Source organism: Rhinatrema bivittatum, chromosome 1 (assembly GCF_901001135.1).
Source record: "Rhinatrema bivittatum chromosome 1, aRhiBiv1.1, whole genome shotgun sequence".
NCBI lineage: Eukaryota > Metazoa > Chordata > Amphibia > Gymnophiona > Rhinatrematidae > Rhinatrema > Rhinatrema bivittatum.
This window is the reverse complement of record NC_042615.1, coordinates 468,267,259-468,290,830: the sequence shown is the minus strand read 5'-3', so window position 1 is coordinate 468,290,830 and position 23,572 is coordinate 468,267,259.

The following is a 23,572-nucleotide window of genomic DNA, read 5'->3' as shown; positions in this document are numbered from 1 at the left end:
CGGAGCTGAGCCTGACCTGTGGCCCCTCACGGGTCTTACCCCCGTAGGCGTGGTCAGCTGCCACAGTGTCCAAGGGTCCACCCAAACCTCACTAATTATAACAGATTGCTAACTCCATGGATCCGGCACAGCTCAATGCCCTGCAGGCCATTCAGCTTGGGAATCCGCATATGTGGGACTTCATTCTGCTTGTCCAAAGTTGCTTGCCTGTGACTGGTTTCCCCATGTACAGCGGGCTTAACAGTACCACCTTCCTTCCCACCTCTCCATAGAGTTTAATCACCACTTTACTCTGCATGCTGTTGGCTTTGATATAGACCGAGGGGGTGTCTCTGAGGGTTGCTTGGTGCTGTGTCTTCCTGCATCTGTGCAAAGGCTTCTAGCACATAAGCTGACGTTCTCCAATCATAGGGGCCGATGCAATAATTGTGTGCTGAAAGCGGGCGCTGAACAGGCAGCGCCTGCTTTCCTAACGCGCCCCCAGGCGCCCCTCCTGGGGGTGCCATGCAATATTTAAATTAGGGGTTGGGTTATCAAGGAGCCCGCGAGCGTAGGCCGTCCGCTGGTTAGGAAACCGACGCCGAATTTATCGGTGTCGGTTTACCTAAGTGGCGCACAGCCAGGGGTTCAGGAAACGGACTCTTGTCAACTGAGCGTCCGTTTCCTGCACCTGACTGCTGGTGCTTTTTTTTTTTAACTTATTTTTTGAAAGATTTGTTCCTTCTACTTAATATCACAGCAATAGTAAGTAGGGGGCTGTACAGAAAAGCAGTTTTTTCTGTTTTTCTGTACTACTTTTAGGAGCACTCAGCAATTAATGCCTGCTCGGCAGGCATTCATTTCTGAGTGCAAAAATATGCGTCTTAGACGCACATTTTTTTTTTTTTTTTTGCATTGGGAGTTAATAGTTAATAGCCTCATTCACATGCATTTGCATGTGATGTGCGCTATTATTTAGTTACACTCTGCGTTGGACACTCGTTCTGGAGGCGCTAATCCTCTTATTGCATAAGGGGATTAGGTAGCCACTATTCAACTTGCGTCCAGCTGCGGGTTATACAGTGCACTTGGCTGAGCGCGCTGGATTGCATCGGCCTCATAGAGTTGTGCGATGCCTACATATGGAACTGTTAATGCTGCTGTCCACAGAGAGCACCAGTTATTGGTAAGCAACTTCTCCCAATAATTAAAAAAAAAAAAAAAAGGACATTTCAAATAGAGAAAACTTCTGGCACAGCCTATTTTGTTCCCTTGGTTGAGCACCAAAGCTGTGAAAGAATAATCCAGGAGGTGGCACTGTTGTATAATGATGAAGATCTAATGTTCATAACTGCTAAGGAAAAAGGACAAGAGCACCTAATTATTACAACTATTAATATACATTATAATAATTATCCAAAAATGTTTAATAATGTTTATAACAATATTAATTAATTATCTCAAAATTAGACTATTGCAAAAGGTAACCTATGTAAAAAGGTTCTGCACAGACTTCAGGTTATTCAAAGAATGTGGCCAGGTTAGTGTCAGGTATTAAGCAACGAGAGCACATTAAGCAAACATTGAAATCTCTGCAGTTGCTTCTAGTTTTATTTCACTCATATCTTTAAAAGTCTTGCCTTAGTCATTAATTCTCTGCACAGTTTGGGCCCATCCTACTTATGGAATCAGCTATCTTTGTACAGACCAAGGAAAAAATGTAATATCTCCCCAGTGCCCTATGTCAAGGAGTCCTTATTGCAAAGTATGAGGACTAGAGCCCTTTGTTATGTTGGTCCTGGCCCTAAGTTTTGAAATATTCTCCTCAAGGAAATTAGGAGGTCCATTTTCCATGCTATTTGAACATCTGGCCACACTCAGTGGCCGGCACTTATCTGGCTAAAAAGTTAGCTGAATAAATCAGAGGTGGGGCAGGGATGTACTGGGACAGAATAAGCTATCCAGCTAATTTACAGGCCAATTCAGTAAAAGTCGCGGGAGAGTGGGCGAGCGCCCGCTCTCCCGGCGTGCACACAGGCCACTCTCCTGTGCGCGTGATTCAGTATTTAAATGAGGGCATCCCTAGCGCCTCTTTTTTGACAGGAGCAGCGGCTGTCAGCGAGTTTGACAGCCGACGCTCAATTTTGCCGGTGTCTGTTCTCAAACCCGCTGACATCCATGGGTTCGGAAACCAGACGCCGGCAAAATTGAGCATCCGGTTTTCAACCCGCGAGCCGCTGGCCAATTTAAAAATTTTTTTTTTTAATTTTTAATTATTTTTTTACTTTGGGACCTCCTACTTAATATTGCCATGATATTAAGTTGGAGGGTGTACAGAAAAGCAGTTTTTACTGCTTTTCTGTACACTTTCCTGGTGCCGGCAGAAATTAACACCAACCTTTGCATAGGCACTAATTTCTGAAAGTGAAATGTGCAGCTTGGCTGCACATTTTACTTAGTGAATTGCGCGAGAATAACTAATAGTGCCCGCAACATGCAAATGCATGTTGCGGGCACTATTAGTTTCGGGGGGGGGGGGGGGGGTTGGACGCGCGTTTTCAATGCGCTATTACCCCCCCCCCCCCCCCCCCCGATTATCATCATTGTCCGGCTAAGTTAGCCGTATAACTTTAGAACTGATAAACCACAAATGGCTAACTTTGAAATAGCTGTGGATGTTCAGTGGCATGTCTGCACTGCTGAATATCCAAGCTTAGTTAGCAGGTAAGTTTATCTGGCTAACTTTGCAATCCAGCCAGCAACTGAATATGGACCTCTAAGACATTATTTCATTATTTAAATTTTAGAAAGAGAATCAGAACTATTTTGTTTCAATGGCCATTGAATAGAAGTGGGTAATGCTCTCTCTATCACCTCTCTTTATCTGGATATACCTCTTGGTTTTGTTTTTTATTGTCAGTCCTGCCATGCTACCTTACAGTAGGAAAGAGGCAGTCACAACTGTACTTTTATTTGTTGTATTTGTTATTGTAACTCCCCTCATAGATTGGTTCAAGGGGCCCTACAGTTCCTAGAATGCTATTACAGTCTAGGATCTCTGTTTCAGTCCTCCATCACATCACACACACAGCTCCTGGAATGGGGAGGTTGTAAAGACAATCCAGGGCCCATAATGCGACGGTGGGAATTAGCAACACAATCATTCAGTCTCACCCCAGTCACAGTCACTGATCAGACAGTACTTGCTGGCAGAGGAGTCCTCTTGATGAAATAGGCACCCCAAACAAGGCAAAGAGCCAGATGTGGTGTTCAATTAAAAAAAAATGTACTTAAGCTTGAAAAATAAAATCCAGGCCAAGATTGCAAAAATCATAAACAGCAACGCAAAAAATCATAAACCATAACACAAAAATCATAACTGTAAAAGCATAACTCTCTTTATCCATAGTGCATGTACTTTTAGCTATTCTACCTTTCTCTGAATCAGTGTCCACAAAAAAAAAAAGCCTCCTTGTAAAGGGTGGGAAAATTCTTTCCTTCCTCTAACATATGCTGCAGGGAAAAATCCCAAACCCTTTGACTCCAAACTGACACACAACTTGATCTTCAAATCCAATCGCATCTATCCCACTGTTTACTAGTCACAGGAGAACCATTGGAAACTCCAGCCCTGTGTTGACTCTTGTGTCAGGCACTTATCAAAATGCAGAAGAACTCCAATCTCCGGCTCTTCCAAAAATCTTCCATTATCTCTAGCTGGTTAGGCATTGAGGTCTAGCAACAACCATCACTTTCCAAAATCTCCTCCTCTCTCTTCCCTACTCTCAGGAAATTTCACAGGGGATCCTTTGCTGAGGAGAGAATATAAAGGCTTTGCTGAGCCCATCCCAAAAGAATTGGAGGTCCCCACAAATGTAAAACCCAGAAGTCAAGCAAGGAAAATATTTAGGATGGTTTCAAGGCCCTGTCACATTATGGTTGGATATGTATATGGTAATTATATATTCTTAAAGGCTGTTTGGTTTTGTCATGGGGTGGGATCCTATTTTAATATGGATGTATCATTTAATGTATTTAAATATTGTAACTTGCTTTGGGTATTCATTTGGATGGAAGCAAGAAATACATCCAAATAAATAAATAATTCTAATCTCTGTAGACAAACTGTTTAATAGTTGACTATAGATAAAAAGGGGAGGATATCTATAACGGAGGGGTAGCTAGTAGTGCCTTAAGTCAGCACGCTGGTATCAGATTGGTTCATGTATTGTGTATGCCATGTTATTTGTGACATTTCATTTTTTTTCATTTTATTAAAATTTATTAATCGCCTAACACAAACAGGCCTAGGCGATATACACTAAAAACATACATAATATGAGATGTCATACAGATAATCAGCCACACATTTGACAAACAAAAATACTTTTAGTTTCATAGAAACTATAATGACCAATACCTTACCTAAAGGTAAACTGAATAAAGTTTGATACTTTATCCCTTATAAATTATATCAATCACATCGGATAAGGGAATCATTACACTTGTATAGCTCTAGAATACATTAAAGGCACGTTGGAGTAGAAACTCTTTCAATAGGTGTTTAAATCTTTTTACATTGTCTAAGGAATGGAGTTTAAAGGGAATAAAATTCCACAGAGCTGGTGCAGCTTGACGCACTGAGGGTATTTCCAAAAGATTCAACTGAGAAGATCTTAAACATCTTACTGGTTTATAAATATGCAGCAATGTGTTTGACCAGTATGAAGAGTCTGAATATAAAAGTTTGAAAACAATCATGGCAATTTTGAAAACAATGCACTCTGTAACTGGTAACCAGTTAAGTTTACATAAAATGGGAGAAAAATGCTCAGAGCGTTTTGTGTGAGAAATAAGCCGTGTGGCAGAATTGAGCAGTAATTGAATGGGGTATATTGTAGCCTTAGGTAATCCAATGTAGAGACTATTACAGTAATCTATATGGGGAAAAATAATCGCTCGTACAACTGTAAAAAAATCGTGGTCAAACAGTAAGTGCCGTAATCCTGCAATAAGCCGGAGTTTGAAAACTAGTGTGGACTAGTTGGATTTAGTCTCTGTAATGTGATTTGCAATCATGTCCATTTCTAGGGCTGCAGGGAAGAAGCTTTAGAAATTTAAAACTTACACAATAATATTTTTAACTAGTAGAAAAGTCTGTCCAAAATTATGGGTTAAAATGGGCTTAAAACATGTACCTTCAGTACTATAAGATCCTCTTCTCTTACCTATATATACACTCTACTCTATCAACCACTAAGGCTCCCCTCCTTTCCACTCAGCATCCCCACTATAGTTCCTCACCCCCAATACATGTCCCAACTCAGTACCACCATCTAGTAAGCTCCCAGCCCCTTCTCTTCCTTACATAGTGAACACCCCTCCAATAACAGCAGAATAGGGGGATACTCAAACCACTAAGACATACAGACATGGTACTTAGTGCGTTGTGGGGCTGAATGAGTGTGCGCGTGTGTCATAGTGAGTGATGTGGATGTTTGTGTTTCAGTGAATGGAGAGCATGGGGGTTGTGTGGGTGTGTTTCTCCATGAAGAGTTTGTCAAAGTGTGGTGTCTGTTGGGAGGAATGTGTGTGTATGTGTGTGTTTGTGTATGTGTATGAGTGGATGTCCCATGTTGAGTGGGTGTGAGTTTGTGTGTGGTATATATTGGGGGGGGGGGGAGATGGAATGTATATATGAGTGGATGTTCCACACTTTCCTCCTTGTGATTTGCACCCTGCCATGTTCTCCCTCCCCTTCTTCCCCACCTTCCATAGCTCCATCTTCTCCAGCCCTCAGACACCTGTCACATCTAGAAGCCTGACGCCCAGACAGCCGCCTGATCCTTTGGTCTATAGAGTTATTGATCATTCTTCCCCACCTTACCTCCCTGGTGGCACTGACTGGACTGTGTCCAGACCGAAGTGGGGCCATGGTAGCAGTGAAGACTCTGGGCCTCCTTTCTGCTACTGTGGCAACCAGAGCCACGGGGGCACGCACATACAGCTGGCTGCACATGTGCACAAGTCAGCATTGTGTGATGTATTGAGTGAGTTAGCAAACTATATATAGGGATTGCTGATACCTTTTGTACATTCAACAGAGAGTATGTCCCATTGGGAGCGCTCGGTACGCTTTCTCTGCAGTCCAACCCCAGTATATTCTTCAGTCCCTACCATCTGGATCCCAGACCTCTCGTCCTCCTCTCCCCAGCCCAACTCTAGAACACTCTGCCCCCTTTCCCCAGTCTGGCTCCAGCACTCTCTTCCTTCCTTCCCTCCCTAGCCTGACATCCAGTATGTACTGACTCCTCTGCAGTCCTACCCTAGCAAACTCTTCCTCCTCCACCTGTTCTTCAGCACACTCTCCCCCTGACCTGTTCCTCAGCAGGACTAGGGCAATTTTCCCTCTCTCTAACCTGACCCAATTACTCTTCCCTCCTCCTTCCCCAGTCCTACTTGCTTGCCTGGTGATGGCATTTATCGTTCTGTGATTGGTGGGGGTGTACGTTTATGCTTGTGTGCACATGCAAACACTGTCAGTACATAAATGTTAATCTCTAGAACAGCATTCACATGTTCCAAGTTAGGCACATACTCTTTGACCACAGAGGTAGATTTTAAAAAAGAGTTGCTCACGCTATCATGCCTACGAACGTGCATATATGGGCTGCCCACAAGCAATGCAAAATTTAAAAACCATGATTTACGTGTGTATATGTGTATGTATGAGCAAAACATAAGGGGACAGAAAAGAGCAGGGCACGGGCGTTCTGGGCAGGGCCACTTTTTACACGCGTAACTCCGTATTTTAAAACTGGAGGCTGCAGCGCGTGGCAGCTTGTTAACCGTGTAACTTTACTGCTGCTCCTGATGAGAAGCAGGTCTGCAGATCTTGCATTTTTGGGCTTACACAACAGGGTGAGGGGACAGAGTCAGCTGGGGGGCGTGCAGGATGAAGAACCAGAGGGTCTGGATGACTTCCAGATTAGCTGGGCAAACTGGTGTGTTAATTGGAAAAACTGGTAATGTTCCTTGAATGAGAATGTTTTAAAATCTGTTCACATATGTGCATTAAAGCTGGCAAAGTCCTATGGAAGATATGCAAAGTAGGTTTGCTCGAATAGCTTCTTAAAATTAGGAGCGTACTTACGCATAGTAGGCTTATTTTAAATCATACAGGAGCCAAGAGTGTGCATGTTTAAAATTCCAGTATATCTCCACTTGTGCGCCTATACGCACGTGCATGGGTGCACGCATACTCGTTTTAAAATTAGAACTTAGGTGCCTATGGTTCTCAGTGGATGGCTGATTGTGCATGCATACACACCCTACTAATTGTAAGTAGACTCCATCTAAGGCAGCTAAGCATATTTATTTTTCAGTTCTTTTAAATTGCTAAATCAGTTAGAAAAAAAAAAATATAAACATTTTTGTAGCCAGAAATAACTACTTGAAATATATGTATGTACGGAATTAGGCTTCATGTTAATAAACTGAGTTTAACCATTCTGAAATTTGAAACCAGATATTACCAACTGAAATGTACGAAAATAGGTTTAATGTTATGGAACTTGATTTAACCATATTATAAATCCACTTGGAAATGACTCTGAAATCATGAAAAACAGAATAGAAATCCTAAATTAAATATAAATGCAATATATAATTACCTGCAGTCACACCATGGATTGATGCAGAGACATTATAATATTTGACATTTTATTCTCTATTCCTTTCCAAATAGTTCCTAACATTCCATGTGCTTTTTAAACTGCAGCCATACACTGAGCTGAGGGTTTCAATGTATTGTCTGCAAAAACTCCAATATCCTTTTCCTGGGTGGTGATTCTAATAAGAAACCCAGCATTGTACACCTGTAGATGGGATTATTTTCCCTATGCGCATCATTTTGCACTTTGCCACATGAAATGTAATCTGCCATTTAAATGTCCAGTTTTCTAGTCTCATGAGCTCCTTCTGCAATTCTTCACAATCTGCTGTGGTTTTAACAATTTTGAATCATTTTGTGTCATCTGCAAATTTGATCACCTCACTCTTTGCTCCCTTTTCCAAATGATTTATTAATATGTTCCAGTTCAGTCCCCCAAAGAAATCAGTCAGATTCATTTACATGATCTCCCTCTGGTAAAACCATGCTGTCTGGGATTCTGCAGCCCACTGAATTTACTCTCCTTTTCTTCAGTAGCATCTCCATTCATTTTCCCACCACTGAGGTATAAGACTAAGTAGCTTGTAGTATCCAACCTTCTTTTCATGAAGAGGGACATCATCCACCCTTCTTTATTCCATGGGACCACTAGCTGGGGTTAAGGTATATGGAACAGAATTTTGGGCCCTTTGAGTAGCAAAGAGGGATGAAACAGGAGTACCCACTCTATCCCCTTTCTTGTTTTCATTGATAATTAAACCCATAGCTGCTCATATTTGAGGGCACATGCAAATTAGTGATATTTAGTGTGGGGGGATTTGAGCAGAAGATTGCCCTACAAGCAGACAATGTTTCGCTATATATAACAGCTCTGGGGCAGTCTCTTCCCATAATATTAAGAAAGTCACATGAATTTGGGGTTCTCTCCGGTTATAAGATTGTTTCTAAGTCTGAGGTATTGGTTTAATGTGACGTGAAGCCAAGTGATTTGAAGACCCTGATAGATAGTCCATTACAGGGGCTAAACATTGGATTAACTATTTGAGAAATTTCATATCCTCTAAACTGGGAGGTTTATACAAGCTAAATTATGGTGTTCTTTGTTTCCAAATTCTTTGAGGATATTAACAGATGGTTTTGGATCTGTTTTGGAAGTAGGTATGAAATGCACTAGAAAAAAATACTGAACTACCGACTGACTGATGAATTTTCATTTGTTTGTTTATTTCAGATACAGTTATGGTGGATAGCAATAGGAAACTTAAGACGCTTTGCTTAGTGGGTAGAATTATTCTGGGTAGCTGGAAGAATAAGAACCCACCTTCAAACAGGTATGTGAGAATGTGTGCTATGATGGAAGTGGAGGTTTTGATGGAAAATATCCAGGGGAAGTCCAAAAAGTAAAAAAAATAAAATAAAAATTGTGCACTCCAATCTTGTGCTTTCTCAGCTCTGATAAATGAGGAATCTGAATCTGGATCCCATGTACTACAGAACACAGCACCATGGCCTGAACCAAAGGGCCAGCTAAACATGAAATGAACCAACCCTTCAGTTTAGATATAGGACCAAATGTACTAAATGGTTCTTCCCATTTTGTATCTGTGGGAATAAGATTAGTATCTGGCCCTGAGTCAGTACTATCTGCCACTGTAACAACCAAAGGTAGCTTCTCAATACAACTTAACAACTCACATTTTGCTCCTGTGTATTTTGGTACTTGGTGGTAGCATAGCTGGTCTTTTGTGCTTTTTTTGTGTAAGAATATTGGTGCTCCTTTTCTCATTTCTTATCTAGGTCTACAGTTTCTGTTACTTACTTTATAAGTAGCTAACCGATTAAGGACAGCACTTAGGAAAGAGCAAGACTGTGCCATGCCTAAATAACTTGTATATTTGTTTAAAGAACCAATCTTTAAAAAGACATATTTTTTTCCTTTAAGAAAAATCTTTGTCGTTGGTAGGAGTGAGGTTCTACTTGCTTTCCCCTCAGAACTGATGATGTATTATAAATGAAAAGGGGCTTAATTCCAGTTTTGGCTGCAATTCTGCCCATTAAGAGCTAGAAGGTAGTGGGAGAATGATGAGTCACTGCTTCACCAAATCATCCTCCCTTCCTAGTGCTAGACAGGTGGATAATGGTGTTGCCACTCTTACTATTCCTTAAATACCAATAAGCCATAGGGAATAAACAAAGTGTTGTGAGATCTATGGTCAATAAAGAACTGCAGGCCTCATAAAGCTGCTTGAGTTACAATATATGTTTATCACTAGAAGCTGTTATCAGTCGAAGAATCACTAGGTATTGCTTTACACAATAAAGGCATGAGCTTAATGGAAAATGTAATTTCATATAGCTGGCTTTTTAAAACCACAGTGGATATAAGTGCGAATTATGTGTTGTTTTTCTTTCCAATTTCTTTTCCAGAGAGAAACTTTTCCACGGCAGTATACTCTCTCTAAGGTAAATGTCTATTTAAACTAAAAATGTATATTTCCACAAAATTACTGCATGTTATATGACACATGCATTGACCATTTGCCCTGCATAAACAGACAGTAAAGACTAGTTTATATATATATATAAAATTAGGGCAGAGACTTGAGATACAAAAAAAGGAGGGTTTAAAAAAAAAAAAAAAAAAAAAAAGGTTTTCCTCATGGCTGGCCCAATGGTGCAGAAATCCTGAGTTCAATTATTGGGCCAGGTTTCTTCTTGAGCCAGTAGGGGTTGCTTCAGTGGCAGCGTTCACAGCTCCTTGGGGGTAGGGTGCCATTGCTCAATGGTGACATCTAATGGCCGTAGTTTGGAACCTGGCTAGTGTGAACCCTAAGGAAGCTGTGGTTTTTTTTTGGCTGAGTCCAAGAACTGTCATTGCAATGGCTGGGCTGAGTTGAAAGGGGATATAAAAAATAGGAGATCCCCCACCGGACAATTGCAAATGAAGACTGATGATGCCATAGCCCAGGACAGGCTGGTTTTGATTAAGCTGAAAGCCCAGTGAAACAGGAGGAAACTGCCAGGAAAATGTTTTCCCTTTCTCTTACTTTCCTTAATTGTCATACTAGGTTTCTGAGATCCCCATGCAGGTCAAGAGCAGGAACGGAAGCCTGCAGTATTGAACTCTCCAATGTCTTTTCTTGAGAACCTTGGTATCCATTACAATTTGTGTCCATCCCTTCTCCGCCTAGAACCTGATCAAATTATCATTGAGGTGTGCCTTGGTCATCTGGCACTGATAAACAGGAGATCCAACTATGAGTATAAAGGTAGATGCTACTTTTGTCACTAGAAAATTATTAGTAATGCTCCATGAGCACCGCCCTTGAAATACTCCCAGGGTCTCCTGGCCCAAGAAGCACATCAGGGTGTCTGCAAAACGCACTGATTTCTGGGTGAGATTAGGATAGTGTACTGGTGGCTTTTAGGTAGTAGATGGGAATGCAGAAGAACAATGGATATTTGAACTGACTTAGGGGGTCATTTAACAGACGGATCGCACGCGAAAAGTCCCTTATCGCGTGCGATACCAAGATGGGGGCGAAGTCGGCCCTGGAAGAGGAGGAGTCGGGGTGTCACCGGGGCCGACTCCATGAAGACGCTGCGGACGACGAAAAGGTAAGGGCCTTTTCGCATCCTATTTCACGCCCAATAGCTACACCTTCTATGGTGGCGCTATTGGGTGCGAAACCGGCAGCGATCGCACCGCAGCGGTGTGATCGCTGCCGGCTAGCGCAGGACCGCCCCCTGTTTTGGCCCCCTGCCCCCCTCATTACCTAAAGTATCGCAGGCCTGTGATACTTTAGAAAATGAGGCCCTTGGTGAATTAGACTGGTCTGAGTACTGCTTATATTTATTTAGTTTTCTATACCGGTATTCGAAACAACATCATATCGGTTTACAAAGAAAACAAATAGATTAAAATCCATCAGTATAAAAATAAAATAGAGCATACACATCATACATAAAAATATATAAAACAATGTTCATAGAAAATTCAGTAAAATAAAATACAAATAAAAGGCTCAATAAAATACTAAAAGAAAGCAAAAGAGGAAAAATCAATCTGGGAAGGCTTGCTGAAATAGTCAGGTCTTTAGTTTCTTTTTAAATGCCTGTGGGTTTACCTCTGCTCTCAATTCTGTTGGCATGGAGTTCCCTAATTTTGGCCCTGCCAAGGAAAGTGCCCGCACTCTTGACTGTATTTAGATGGGCAAGTTTGGGGGAGGTATTATATCTTTGTTCATCATAAAAGTTTTACAATTGTAAAATATTTTAGTCAAGTCACAGAGAGCTCTAAATTCTTGAATTCTGGAACTGTATTATGAGCACCATCCCAGTGATGAACTCTTGTTTCTTAATTAATGGGATGAGGGAAGAGAGTCTGGTAAGTGCCATTGAAGGGCTGTGTACTGTATGTGGCAACTAACTGAAAACAGAGAATCTGCAGCTTACACAACTGGCTCATATTTGGAAGGGAGAAGGAGGCAGACACCCCAGACCAAACTGAAGGATAGAAAAGAAAAAATAAATGAAAAAAAACCCAAAGGGCTGTCACTTTTGGTAAAAATCAGTTAGTTCATTATAACCAAAATCTAATTGTCTGTGACAAAAATAAACTCCCCATATCTTCATTGATAATCAGAACTGTAATATTTTAGCACTTCCTTAAGAATCTGCTGACAGGGTGTGACCATGCAATGTCAAACGCACGTTCACAAGGCAGCTCCTTGCTAGCTAGTTGGAAACTGGTTTTATGCCCCTCTGTCAGTGCAGTGCAGTGCCCAATGCATTAGTTTAGTAAGTTAATACTGAACAATTTCTGCCACCCAACTGGATATGACCCCCCCCCCCCAAAAAAAAAAACAAAAATACAGTTGCTAGACTGAAGTAAACTCATTGGAGTGGGAAATGAGTGGGGGGGGGGGGGGGGGGGGCACGGACGGGATCAGGAACCTACCAACTATTTCCTCACTTCAACATTTGGACCGCTGATTATTCTTTTTGTTACTTTTATGCTATTTCTTCCTAGAGTGTCTGCCCTTGCTGGCTGTTGCTCAAAATAGCAACAAAGAATCTATGTAAATTGCTGTACTTAGCATGTTGTCAAGAGAGCAAAACACACTCACAGCACCATCTAGATAGGAAATGAAGAAGCATGTCACTCATTTCTGAGAGGCAACCTGAAAGTACAGAGAACACGCTGCAGCAGTCTGACTTTCTTTTGAAAAAATAATTGCTTTGTTTAGGTGTTTTTATTCTCACATTTATACGGCACCTTCATCTGGGGATAAGAAACCTTTGTAAGGAAAGGTTATATAACTCTGTGAAAAAAAATGGTACTAATGTGAAGCCACCCTTCACTGGGGGTCACCTTCAGAGGCTGTGGAGCGCTGAGCACTTGAAGCTGCCTCTGGAAAACTAAGCATGGACGCATGCTGTGGGGAGCAGGAATGCCTGCAAGGTCCAAGGGATCCCAAAAATGTAGTACACACAAAATTTGGTGTCCTAAACAATAATTTACTAAAAAAGAAAAAAAAAATATCCAAGATAAAGGCAAAGCACATTCACAGTTTGAGAAGAATAAGGTACAGCTTCTCAGCATACCTAGGAACATTACAATTGTGTCCGCCCTAAGATTGCTGTTGATAAGCTGATGGGGAAGTAAGGAATAATGCATATCAACTTTCTATTTTCTACCCTGCCCTCCCCCCAACTAGTCCACACGTTCTCTCTTACCGCTCCACCACCACCACTTCCCTCCTCTCCAGGGATAACCCCAGCTTTCTTCCCCTACCTCTGTAAGATTAAACCCTTGTGCTGTGGTGAGGTTAGCTCAACCTGCAGGGAAGGCCCTGCAGATCCTTACCAACAGCTGGTGGAACTAGGCTAGGATGGGACTGGGCAGGAGCCTCTCCTATACCAGCCCCCTTCCTCTTAGGTTCCAGGGGCCAGCAGGTCTTAGGCGAGAGTCTCTTAGGTGATGCGATGGGTGGAGGTCCGGTACCAGGCTAAGGTCAGAGGCGGGCGGCAGGCAAGAATGGTCAGAGGTCAGGGGTGGGTCAGATCCAGTAGTCAGTCCAAAGGGTAGAAATGAAAGACATGGAGAAGGACTGAGACAGCAGGGCAGGATAGAGCAGCGTAACTGGATGAGGCAGCCTGGGCTGGAGAGTCAAGGCAGAAGCAAGGCAAGATGCAGGAACAGGAACAGTGGAACAAGCAGCAACTCTGAGTCTGCAAGGTTGTAGATGGCCTGTCACTGAGGCAAGGTCTGGGAGACTGCAAGGCCCTTATAAGAACTGGAGGAGATGATGTCATTCAGGGGCACTGCTGCCTGTTTCCCACTGTGAACCCTTTAACTGCAGACATTGGGTGAGCACACCTGGAAGGAGCTGGCCCAGATGAAGGCTGGCAGCATCTGAGCCGCGGATGAGAGGATCGGCATCAGTGGCATTCTGCTGCAAGGAGCAGGCCCAGGCAGCATTCGGGGTGAGGGCACCAGCTTGCGGAGCCATCCTGCGAGCCAGCAAACATAACATTCTCCCTTTCTGAAACCAGTATTCTCTTTGCTCCCATACAGCTACTTAACTTGGGCACCCTCACTCTACCCTAGGTTGAGTCCTAAGTCCTAGAATTACAGATTCAAATTTGAGCTGTTTGTTGGCAGCCCCTCTCCAGTTTCTCCACATACGCTGACTGCAGTGTGTGCACCCAGCTCAGTTCTCTCCTCTTGTTCCCAGGCTTCCTGAAGGGGGAGTGGCTATAGCAGGAAACTGAAAACCTGGAGCATGCTGCTATTTCCCTGGAGACCTGAAAATTGATACAATATTCCTGAGTCTCCGGATGAAATCTGGAAAGTTTCCAGGTATGCTTCTCAGACAGTCTAAATGTTCAAAACAGTTACTCAATATCTTATTTCACTGGAGTACACTGATGATTTTTCCCTCTCAGGTCCCTGCTAAGGCTTTTACACTTAATTTAGGCCCCAGTGAAGAGTATGTAACCCCCTAGGCAGGATGGATCCTTTTACTTGGCACCCAGGGCTACATCGAAAAGAAAATACAGAGACAGACCCTTTTTGTATAAATCCTTCAGTTTCTATTCAATTCCTTCTCCCTACTGCATAGCTTTAACCTGAGGCTGCGAGTTCCAATTTGGGGGATGAACAATTGCTCTTATACCCAGTTCCTTTTTGCAGTTATACCCTGTTTCCATCCTTAGTGCCCAACATCCAAATAATACACAGCAGACGATTGGCGGATTCCAACTTCTTTACTAATTGCTTAGATGAGTTAATAATATTTACACTTCTCACATTCGCTTGATAGCAGCAGTAAATAATAAAGGTCAGAATAAACTTCACTTTTATTTATTTTTTATTTATTTATTTATTTAAAAGTTTTTCTATACTGTCATTAAGTTATTTACCATCATAACGGTTCACAATAGGGCACATATAGCAGAGAAAAGATCGTACTTAACAAGGAGGGTGCCAATAGTATCCAGTAACAAATAAACATTAAGTACTTTTTGGTTATGACATGGAATTTCATTAATGAAATTCACATGGAAGAGTGTATGTGGTTGATTTTCATCATTTCAGATTATTGACTACGATTATCTGTGGGATAAAAATAATTTCCAGGTAGGTATCTGGAGATTATGTGCTGGGTGCTCTATGCCTGCTCTTCCTTATTTATTTGCTTGCGCTGTTCTCTTTGTAAAAGGCTTGTTTGAAAAGCCAGGTTTTGAGGTTTGTTTTGAAAAGTTTATAATTTCTCTGGAGTCTTAGATCGAGGGGCATAGTGTTCCATAATATGGGACTAGCCAGAGATAGTGCACGTTCCCTAACCTGGGTTAGTCTTGCTGTTTTTACAGATGGAATGGTTAAGAGAGCTTTGTATGCTGATCTTAAATTTCTATGTGACATGTGTACTCGAAGTGCTGTGTTCAGCCATTCTGCTTTTTCATCGTGAATCAATTTGTGCATTGTGCAAAGTGCTTTGAACTGAACTCTTTGTTCGATGGGTAGCCAATGCAGTTTGGCTAGTGTATCTGTGATGTGATCTTTTTTGCTTTTTCCAGTAAGAATTCTCGCGGCAGAGTTTTGTAATATTTTCAGTGGTCTTATCGTAGTGTAAGGTAAGCCAAGCAGTAGTGCGTTATAGTAGTCAGTGCTTGCAAATATTAGTGATTGAAGTACAGTGCGAAAGTTTGGCAGAGACAGTAATGGTTTTAGCTTTCTAAATACCATAAGTTTAGCATACCCTTCTTTAACCTTTAGTGATATGTGCTGTTTGAGGTTTAGCTCTGTATCAGTTATGTCGCCAAGATTGTATACTTTCTCGGCTAAATCGATTTTTTGGTTGCTGTCGAGTATTATTGGAGTTTGCGTAATGTTTATATTCTTTCTTTCTAGGTGTAAGAATTCAGTTTATCGATGTTAATTACCAGTTCCATTTGGTTTAGTAGTTGTTTTATTATGTCAAGATACATAATGGCTAAACTTATTGTTTTTTCAATGGTGTCCTCTATTGATAGGATTAATTGAATGTCATTGGCGTAAATGTAATGTGTGATTCTTAGCCCTGCGAGGAGATGGCATAGTAGAAGTATGTTAAAGAGTGTCGCTGAAAGTGCCGATCCCTGTGGAACTCCTGTTTTTAGGGTTATTTTTTCAGATAGTGTTATTAATTTGTACTCGAAATATTCTGTTGGTTAGATATGACCTGAACCATGTGATTGTGATACCGTGTAGTCCTATTTCTTCAAGTCTTTTGATTAGTTTTTCATGATTCACTTCTTGGTAAAGTCTCCATTTTTATGTGGAAACTCTATATTTACACCAAATTCCTCCTTGTTTCTAATTCCTTGTATCTAATTCCTCAGATTATGCAGATTAAAATTAGTTTAATCTTCCTTGACCTCCCATTTTATTTCTATTTGAATCTTCCCACTGGAGGATTTTAGAATATGTACACAGCCATGATGTTGAATCAGTACTCAGTCCCAGATGTAATACTCTTTGTGAAATCATCTTTAAATACTTTAACTCCTTATGCAGCACCTGAAGGATACTTTATTCTCCTTTGTATTTTTCTGAGTTCTTGCCACTCCTTAGGCAGCATCGAGTGGGCACTTCTCATACCCATACTTGACTTCTCTTAGTTGCAACAGTTTTCTTGCTACCTTTATGTTGTATCTTCCTTTTTTCACCTATCAGTGCACTCTACTGGAATCCCTTTCTTTAGATGGTCTTAGTTTCTCCTCTGTGTCTCTGAAGAAAAGATGATCTTTTCAATAGGTTTAGGATGCTGACTCCAGGTACCTTGGGTTATCAGCTCGAAGTGTACAAAAATATTAGAGGGACACAAAAAAGGGGAACAATTAAGCAAGAAACAGGAAGGGTGGAAAAACGTCTATGCTTCACAACAGAGGAGATGGTTCAAATCAGTTAATGCAACAATTCTTCCTCTGCATCAGGTCACTGTCACTGTGTAGGCTCGTTAGGATACATAGCACAAGCAGGTCTTCCTTACCCTACATCCAGCCTCGAATACAGGGACACCTCAGTCCTCTGCCACAAGAGGGACGGGCTCTCACAGGGAAATCTTAAAAATTGACTTAAGAGTCCAAAACAAGTTTAAAATCAGGTAGATGAATCAATGAGTGGCTGACCCCTAAATGAGAACTTACTTACTCCTTTCCCATAATTTAGGAGGAAAAATTAGGAGCCAGAGTGCTCCTACTCTAACAAAATCCAGAAATCCACTCTGATGGCAGGTGCTTTGGGCTGATAAGCAACTAGCACATACCATTTGCATGTTCCCATTTGAGGGAGCAAATCTCAAACCTCTCACACTTATTTAGGCACAAATCCTCCCCAGTTTAAAGGTACACACTTTTTAGTTAGGGAAACCAAGGGTTCCTTACAAATAGGAAACTTCTTCTCTAACTCACACTACTGGCTTTAGTCTTCCCTGGAATGGATGGTGTTCTCCTGGATTAGGGTTTCCATTCCTTCCAATTGATTTTTAGCTGTTGCCAGAAAGTGTCATTTTCACTCTTTCCAGTGGATCAGAATGTCTTTACCACAGTTTGTCTAGAACTCCTCAAGACCAGATTCAGATTCCAACAGAAACCTTCTTAATAGCTCCCCCTTATGACTCAACTTATCATTCACTATCATTCACTATTTCCTACACACCGTCTTGTATGGAATGTTCTAAATAATAAGATATTATAACATATAATGAAACCTGACAGAGGTCACACAAATTATACATTATATTGGTTTAGTAACAGGGTTGTAAGTCAATTTTAATTCTTACTAGTAGTATACTGATTCTCCCAGGACAAGCAGGATAGTAGTCCTCACATATATGGGTGACGTCATCAGGCGGAACCCTATTACAGAACACTTGTACATTTCATCGACACTCGGTGAGTACTATGCCCTGTTCTCCGGTCAGTTCCTGTCACCTCACTATCTGTTACCCTGGGTTACCAACCGAATTGCGGCCCTCTTTTCTACCTATGTCTATCACCCTCGGTCCGCCTCACGATGCCTGCGAGTGTCCTTGCTGTGATCTTCCACTGGGTTCATCGGGGCTAGAGGGATTAGGACGTCCACGGCTCCCGTTGCGGTCACCGTTGATGCTGCCAGGGCCGCCATCAATGCCGTCCATGCCCCCCTCTATGCCATCAATGATGCCGTCCATGCCCCCATTGGTGCCCCCATTGATGCCCTCGAGTAAAGAAAATGCTCCATACTTCGGGTTCTCAACCAGAGCCCCGTGTAATCTTGTGCGAGAAACAATGCCAGAAGCAGTAGAGACATGGTGACCATCCATCACCAATACCATCCATGACATCGGTGGCATCTTCCTCAGTGCTGGAGAATGACCGGGCCGAGCACCGAGGGAAACATAGTTACTGCCACAGTAACTGACCATCACCGGTGCCATTCTGGACATCGGTGGCAGTTTCCTTTGTGCTGGAGAATGACCGGGCCGAGCACCGAGGGAAACATCGTCGCCGGCACCGACGTGGTTCCACGTTCAGTGCCGGTACTGATACCGCACCTACATCAATGTCCATTGAGCCAGTTGTGAAGCGGGCCCGGGTACAAGAGTCTCCAAGCTCCTCTGCACAGAGGCGTTCCCCACTGACACTGGTGCCGGGTACTGAGCCACCATAGATTCATGTGGAAGTGCCAGTAACGCCTAGCCTATCTCCCCCTGTAGCTGCGCTACCTATACCAGCTTCCAGGGAGGAACTGGACGTCCTCGTCCATCAGGCTGTCCTCGATGCCTTCCGGAATCTACTAACACCGGAGCCATTGATATTCGCACCGCTGTGGCACCGCCTCGTTGTGGCACCTACCAACGACAGCCTAAGCCATTGACGCCGACTCATCCTTCTGAGCCTTCACGGACCCCCTATATCTATTCCGGGATCCTCGAAGGGAAATGGGCATTCTAATCCCGCTTCGGCACCAATCCCATCAAATCCTAAGTAAAGGACACATCTGAAATCATCCCTTTCAACCTGGTCACTAAAAAGGACCAGAAGTTTTTGGGAGGGTTTAGATCGTAACATCTTCCAAGAACCATATTGGTGTCACATATTGCTATTTACCAGCTATGTTTGACACAACACCAAGGGAACCTCTCTGCCATCCACATGAAATTCGAGCCGCATGTGATTGCTTCGAAATGTCCTCCGTTGCCAGCAACAGGACTCCGTACTAGATGGTAATCTGGCTTATGGCCCCTGATTTACAGCCCGAAGTCCAACATAAACTAGCTGATCTGCCATGTACCATAGATAATCCCAACCGATTCCCTCACAGGTTTCTTGCTTTGGATATATTTAAAAACGTTTTTATTATGAGTTTTTGCCTCTATGGCCAACCATTTCAAATTCTCTCTTCGCCTGTCTTATCAATGTTTTACACTTACCTTGACAATGCTTATGTTTTATCCTATTTTCTTCAGATGGATCCTTCTTCCAATTTTTGAAGGATGTTTTTTTGGCTAAAATAGCCTCTTTCACCTCACCTTTTAACCATGATGGTAATCGTTTTGCCTTCCTTCCACCTTTCTTAATGCGTGGAATACATATGGCCTGCGCCTCTAGGATTGTATTTTTAAACAATGTCCAAGCCTGTTGAACACTTTTAACCTTTGCAGCTGCACCTTTCAGTTTTTTCTATTTTCCTCATTTTATCAAAGTTTCCCATTTTAAAATGTAATGTTAGAGCTGCAGATTTACTTATTGTCCCCCTTCCAGTTAATAGTTTAAATTTGATCATGTTGGACCATTAGATGACAGAGGGGTTAAAGGGGCTCTTAGGGAAGATAAGGCCATTGCAGAAAGACTAAATGAATTCTTTGCCTCCGTGTTTACAAATGAGGATGTTGGGGAGATACCAGTTTCGGAGATGGTTTTCAGGGGTGATGAGTCAGACGAACTGAACGAAATCACTGTGAACCTGGAAGATGTAGTAGGCCAGATTGACAAACTAAAGAGTAGCAAATCACCTGGACCGGATGGTATGCATCCTAGGGTTCTGAAGGAACTAAAAAATGAAATTTCTGATCTATTAGTTAAAATTTGTAACCTATCATTAAAATCATCCATTGTACCTGAAGACTGGAGGGTGGCCAATGTAACCCCAATATTTAAAAAAGGCTCCAGGGGCGATTCAGGTAACTATAGACCAGTGAGCCTGACTTCAGTGCCGGGAAAAACAGTGGAAACTATTCTCAAGAACAAAATTGTAAAGCATATAGAAAGACATGATTTAATGGAACATAGTCAACATGGATTTACCCAAGGGAAGTCTTGCCTAACAAATCTGCTTCATTTTTTGAAGGGGTTAATAAACATGTGGATGAAGGTGAACCGGTAGATGTAGTGTATTTGGATTTTCAGAAGGCGTTTGACAAAGTCCCTCATGAGAGACTTCTACGTAAACTAAAAAGTCATGGGATAGGAGGCGATGTCCTTTCGTGGATTACAAGCTGTTTAAAAGACAGGAAACAGAGAGTAGGATTAAATGGTCAATTTTCTCAGTGGAAAAGGGTAAACAGTGGAGTGCCTCAGGGATCTATACTTGGACCGGTGCTTTTCAATATATATATAAATGATCTGGAAAGGAATACGACGAGTGAGGTTATCAAATTTGCAGATGATACAAAATTATTTAGAGTAGTTAAATCACAAGCAGACTGTGATACATTGCAGGAGGACCTTGCAAGACTTGAAGATTGGGCACCAAATGGCAGATGAAATTTAATGTGGACAAGTGCAAGGTGTTGCATATAGGGAAAAATAACCCTTGCTGTAGTTACACGATGTTAGGTTCCATATTAGGAGCTACCACCCAGGAAAAAGATCTAGGCATCATATTTTATTTATTTATTTAAAGGCTTTTCTATACCTGAGTTCATGTACTAGTACATACCACTTCGGTTTACACAGAACCGAGATTAGAAATTACATCAAACAATTGAACAATTAAACAATTACATCCAACAGTTCGGTATAAATATCAAGGCTAACTTTGTAGGAACTTAGAGTTTGAGGTAAGGAGAGAATAGGACCAAGTGGTAACAGAACATTGTAAATAGCTAGATAATAAATACAAATTCTTATAATAAATACAAATGTTTACAGATAACAGTCTTCATGATAAGTTTATGTCTTCAGAATAAATGGATACTTGTGACATCTTCAGAATAAGGATTAAGTATACAAGAACTAGCGGTTACTTCTTCAGGATTGTAGACTTCAAAGACTGAGGTTTCATCTGGCTTAAGAGGTGTTGGTGTAGCATGCTCTAAATTTAGCGATTTGGAATGTGAGACCAAGAATACAATTAGGAGTTGTGGCATCAGACCTCTGCTTACCGTGATTATGAAATGCGAGAATGAGTCCTGGACTGGGACGTGGCTCTGAGCGAAACCTTTAAGTGTAGGCTTTTGTAAAGAGCCAGGTTTTGAGTTTCTTTTTGAATGTTCGAGTACACGTTTCAAGACGAATGTCCGTGGGGAGGGCATTCCAATGGAGGGGGCTGGCAGTCGAGAATGCACGTTTCTTGAGTGAGGACTTGGCTGAAAGTACGTGTAAGGTGCCTAAGTATCTGTTTCTGATTGGTCTTGATGACGTGTGTAGACGAAGTGGACAGCTTAGATCTAGAGACATTTGGGAATGGATGGTCTTGTGTGTTATAGTTAGCACTTTGAACATGATTCTGGATCTGATGGGGAGCCAGTGTAAATGTTTTAGTATGGGTGTTATGTGTTCACTTCTGCTGGTGTTAGTAAGAATCCTTGCAGCGGAGTTCTGCAACATTTGTAGAGGTTTGGTGGTGATGTCTGGAAGGCCAATAAGCAAAGAGTTGCAGTAATCGATTTTAGAAAATAGAATTGTTTGGAGGACTGTTCTAAAGTCCTGAAAATGTAGGAGAGGTTTCAGCTTTTTCATAATGTGTAGTTTGTAATAGCATTCTTTCGTTGTGTTCTTGACAAATTCTTTGAGGTTCAGCCTTTTGTCTAAGGTGACCCCAAGGTCTCTTACTTGAGTGGAATTGATCATTGGTAGTGTGGTTAGGTTGTTGGTAGGCTGAAGGTTCTCATCTGGAGTGATTAGCAGAAGTTCTGTTTTTGACGTATTAAGTACTAGGTTAAGGCTAGATAGGAGTGAGTTTATGGACTGTAGACAATTGTTCCAGAAGTTGATGGTGCTGGAGATGGAGTCCGTAATTGGCAGCAGAATCTGAACATCGTCTGCGTATATGAAGTGTGTGACCTTAAGACTTGAGAGTAAATGACATAAGGGGAGAAGATATATGTTAAAAAGGGTGGGGGAGAGGGAGGATCCTTGAGGAACTCCGAAAGTGGACTTGACCGGGAGGGAATCCTTGTTGTTGATTCTGACCTTGAAAGTCCTATTGTGGAGGAAGGATCTGAACCATTCCAGGGCTGATCCTGAGATGCCAATGTCTGAGAGCCGGTCGATCAAGGTAGAGTGTTTTACGGTGTCAAACGCAGCTGATAGGTCGAGAAGAATCAGGAGGTATGGGGTCTTTTTCTCCAGACCTACGAGGACTCTGTCAGTTAGAGAGGTTAGGAGGGATTCTGTACTAAGGGATTTGCGGAATCCGAATTGGGCTGTTGTGAGGATTTTGTGATCTTCTAGGTATTCAGATAACTGTTTGTTGACTATCCTCTCCATAAGTTTGGCTACAAATGGTAGGTTAGCGATGGGGCGAAAATTAGCCGGGTCTGCAGGGTTCAAGTTGGGTTTTTTGAGGAGTGGTTTGAGGGTGGCTAGTTTCAGAATGTCTGGTACTAGACCTTGGGTTAGCGAGCGATTAATGATCTCTGCTAAGGGCTTCGCTATGATGTTCGGTATGGTGAGTAGGAGTTTAGAAGGGATGGAATCTGTCGGGTGAGTGGAAGGTTTCATCCTTTTGAGAGTCATTTCGATTTCGAGTGAGGAGATAGGTTCGAATGAATCTAGGTTTATGTTCTGGTTGCGTGTAGGAGTGATGATAGCAGGAGGTACTGTGTTACTGGTTGCCAGAGGGGCCATTAGATTGAGGATTTTGTTTTCAAAAAATTGAGCAAGTTCTGTGCATCTTGATTGTGCTTGATCATCTGGGATAGTTGGTGAGGTGGGTTTTGTGAGCTCTGAGACATATGTGAAAAGCGCTTTGGGATCAAAGGAAAAATTGTGAATTTTGTGTGCATAAAAATCTTTCTTTATGCGAAGGATGTTGTTTCTGTAACTGTGCATGAGGGTTTTGTACTCATTTAGTGTAGTGTTGGATGGATTCTTCCGCCATGCGTGTTCTTTTTTTCTCAACTCTAATTTGATGGTTTTTAGTTCCTGCGTGAACCATGGTTTTTT